We start from the raw sequence: 4,850 nt of genomic DNA on the forward strand, positions 1-4,850 counted from the left end.
AAAACGTTACAAGGATCTTGTCCCTGGGCCGGGTTGTCCAAGTGGGCTTGGTCTGAGGGGGTTTTATCCGAAACCCATAAATTTACGGTGAATTATTTTTCCTAGCATAAATTGTAACTATATCTAAGAGAAGAGGAATTATATACATTGTTTACATTTCTATCAATATATATATATTCTCTTTCACTCTCTTTGTCTTGTGTCAGTCATTTGATTGTGGCCATGCTGGTGCACCGCCTTTAGTCCTGCAAATCCACCCAGGACTTATTCTTTGTAAGCCTAGTACTTATTCTATCGGTAACATTTGCCGCACTGCTAGTTACGGGGACGTAAACACACCAGCATCGTTTGTCAAGCGATATTAGGGGGACAAACACAGCAACACAAACATATACACACACATACATATATATTTATATATATTTCTGTATTGCCCACAAGGGGCTAAACATAGAGGGGACAAACAAGGACAGAAAAAGGGATTAAGTCGATTAAATTGACCCCAGTGTGTAACTGGTACTTTATTTATCGACCCCGACAGGATGAAACATATATACGACGGGCTTCTTTCAGTTTCCGTCTACCAAATCCACTCACAAGGCTTTGGTCGGCTCGAGGCTATAGTAGAACACACTTGTCCAAGGTGCCACGCAGTGAGACTGAACCCGGAACCATGTGGTTGGTAAGCAAGCTACTTACCACACAGCCAATCCTAGGCCTAAAGTCTGTCATACCGGCCATGATGAAATACCACAAGGTAGAAAAAATACGTATTCGCCTTTATATATTTAATCCTTTATATTGAACACTCAATATTTCATCTATTCAATAAGACATATTCCATATATTCAATAAGACATTCAATACTTTATTTCATAGTACCATCCATTTTTATTTTATATTATATATTCCATATTCTATATCCCACATTGGTTTTGCAGGAATATAAATAAAACTTAAAAAACAGACAGCGTTGGAACTCTTTTAAACAAAATAATATATTCCTCTATACACAATCATACAAAACCCCTTTTTTTGTATTTATTTTTACTCGCATATATATATATATATATATATAAGAGAGAGGAGTGAGTGGTGACTCAAATTAAGGTGGTGTCTGTTTTGTGTTTCCAACAACAGCAAATATTGGATACCGTATCCTAATCTAAATGTATCTAATATTTTGTCTCCTCCGTATTCATCACTATGTGGTCAATAAAGAAGCACAATATATTCGTATATGTTTTTCAATTGAAACACTGAATCATTTTAGACATTCATTGTCTTAATAGTAAGAGAAAAACTGAGAGAGAAAGAGAGAGAGGGGAAGAGAGAGATAGCGAAAGAGAAAAGAGAGAGAAAGAGTGAGAGAGAAAGAGCTTGAAGACACACCTAAAACAATTCCAATCAGTGGCAAAGCAACAGATAGTAGTGAGTGAGAGAGAGAGAGAGAGAGAGAGAGAGAGAGAGAGAGAGAGAGAGAGAGAGAGAGAGAGACTTCGTTGTGGTTATCTGAGACTTCCTGTCTTTCTGCCTGCCTTTCTCTCTAGGTATGTGTATGTGTGTGCATGTATGTGTGTTTGTATGTATACGATTGTGCCTGTTGCCGTTTGGAATTCTTTTCTGCGACTGATCTCAAACTGCTATTAAAGGCCCATCTACACACACACACACACACACATTTGTTTTAACCCATTTCAAATGGAGCCATACACCAAAAAGACGTCGTGTCTTGCTCCAAAATTTAAATTTTGAATTTGTTTTCATTATGAAATTACACCACAGCTAAAAAAAAAAATAAAAACATCTTTTGACTTCGGAATACAACGTTGTCTTTTTCTTTCTATATTTATCAAGTTAGAATTTCTGGCTCATTTGTTGATGCGTCATCATTAGATATCTACATTACACCTTTAAGATCACGGACCCAGTTAGGGGCCCATTGGATCTCTCTCGGCATACCAGCAAACCACAAAATCGCACCAGCCAGCATCACCACTACATCCAAGCCTGTCATATGTATGTATGTATATGTGTGTTTGCGTCTGTGATTGTCCCACCACCACCACCACCACCACCACTGCTTGACAACAGGTGTTATAACCAGAAATCGCTCTAAAGGAAGCAGCATTAACTTTTTAGACTGTTCTATTTTTATCAACCTATCAACGGACCGATTGAGTGAACTTATTAATAACAAACCTGTAATGACTTTTGGAAACATCTGTAAGTGAACATTATATATGCCTTGTTTTGTCTATCGCTTTGTGTAAAGATCTGCATAAGTCGGGCGCAACCACAGATTTACAATATAGAATGATCGTGCCACAAGAATGTGCGGAATTCTTTACTAATCTAAACAATATTGTTTGTCTACTGTACTAACAGACAGCTTGTTAAATAGTCTTTTACTCGGATTTATAATCTCTCATTAGTTACACTGTTTATATTTATATATACATAAATATATACATACATATATATATTCCTCCCTCTTCCTTTTCTCTTGGACTTTCCTCTGTCTCCTGTTTCTGAAGAGGAGCTTTGCTCGAGACGTAAAACCATCTTTCTTTCTTTCCCTGAGCGTCTTCTAAGACTTTACATGTACCACGTACTCGCGTTATTTTCTTTTGTGTTTGCTCTTGTTTTTTGGGGGGAGGGGGCATTTTATATATATATATGTGTGTGCGTGTGTGTGTATACATGAAATATGCACATACATACATATATATGTATATATTTATATGTGTGTGTGTGTGTGCGTGTGTGCGCGCGCGTTAAATAGATACAAAAATACTCATGTTTAAACTGAATTTACTTCCAAGTTGAGTTAAGTACGATGAGATAACAATAACACCATATAATATCAAGGGTGTTCTGCATTTTACGAGAAAATATTAAAGCATTATTTATCATTTATTAATATACTTTATTTTATTTTATATATCTATTTGTTTATTTTTGCAGTTTCCATTGCTGAGCACATATTTCTTTATGGTTGCCGTCCATTTTTTTCAGCATCCTCTATATTCAATATTAACTTACCTACGCGTTATTGTTTTAGATTGTGAATGCGAAGATCTAATGAAACGATAAATACTTAGGCAACTGTATGAATTACCATAATGTCGAAATTCACAGATACAATACTAACACCTCATTCAATCACCTTTTTCGTTTTGGAGGGAGTCATAATGCGCTGTCATAAAAGCAGAATTTCTCTCCTGTGGACTCTTAATTACATTTATATCTTCGCGTTATATTTCATCGTTCAATCCATATTCACAGTCAGCAGGTCCGCAAATGGAGAAAAATGCTGAATCAGTTTGTTTGTTTTCTATGAGTTGGCTTGTTTTATTTCATTGTAAACACAAGGATATCAAGAACAACAACAACAACAACAATAATAATAATAATAATAATAATAATAATAATAATACATAAATAAATCAAAACAAACAATAGATAAAACTATAAACAAATACTAGCAACAATTCCTGCCAGAGCGATAACAATGGTAGCAATAGCAACGAGCTTTTACGAACCAATAAATATTCTCACGATACGTTTATGTCAAGAGTGCAAAAACACAAGTTTTCTTTGAAGCGAGACCAATGCCAACTTCTCAAACAAAATCCAATATTAAGGACAAAACGAGTGCCAAGCTTCCTTTTGATTGCAAGTAACAATATTTCCTTTGATTATCATTTTAGATGAGATCTGAAAGGGTAACGGCTTCAGATCTTCTCATTTAAGTGTTCTTAACATTCAAAAGTATTACTTTGGCGTTAGATGAAGCCACACGATGTATAAGAGCTACATGGTAATTACACCTGTTACCGTTTTTGGCATGTAGCATTCTCTTTCTTGAAAGTTTGCCCGACATTCCTTATGCTTCCCCACCACATTCATCCCCGCTACTTAAACATATTTACATAATCAAATATACAAGTATATACGAAGGCCCCTAAATACATACGATGAACTACGTTCAGACACACGCGTATTAGAGCAAACACACACGCACACAACTGATATAATCATACAGGCAGGCGTACACATTGCCTTCCTCACAAACACCTACATACAAATATATACACATGTACACGTATACATCCATAGGCACTCACAAAAACATTTGCACATATATTCGCACATTTAATGGATATAATCCCAATATTTATTATTTTCAATTTCATATTGATTGTAAATATCATAGAAAACCCTTTATCATCCACAGTTATGAGGGCCGTAACGGAGCAGAGATAACGGATTCCATATACATAGGAATATATTTACATAGTTTTAGGTTTGGAACTCGAATTTAAAGCAGGAGCGACATTTATGAATATGGGATAGAGGACAAAAATTTGGGGAGAAAAAAAGCTTGATTTAAATATCGAAAGGAAAAGAAGAAAACTGGGATTTGGTTTATTTGGCGTGGTGACTTTCTAAAAAAGTGATCGACGAAAAAATTGTTGGGGCCATAATATTATTGTAAATAGCCTTATTCACGTTATATTAGATTTCCTGAAATTTGTGTGTGTTTGTTGTCTTTTAGCGTTTACATGTGGCAGTATCTATTTCTCTTTTGCTGAGATGCAAAATTATGAGTATGTAACGAATGTCAACCAGTGGTGGGGAAACAGACTCACGCACGCACGTACACTGCTGCATAAATATATGCGGCAGAATTTTAGTTTACGACTAATCGACTTACAAAACTTGGCTGACACTGAACTTAGGTAGAATTCAGATGTCAGTGATTTCGAAAGCCGAAACCATGCGGTTTAGAACAAAACATCTTACCACCCAGCCATATGTCTGTGTGTATATATATATATATATAT

This window comes from Octopus bimaculoides, chromosome 6 (assembly GCF_001194135.2).
Source record: "Octopus bimaculoides isolate UCB-OBI-ISO-001 chromosome 6, ASM119413v2, whole genome shotgun sequence".
In the NCBI taxonomy this organism is placed as follows: domain Eukaryota; kingdom Metazoa; phylum Mollusca; class Cephalopoda; order Octopoda; family Octopodidae; genus Octopus; species Octopus bimaculoides.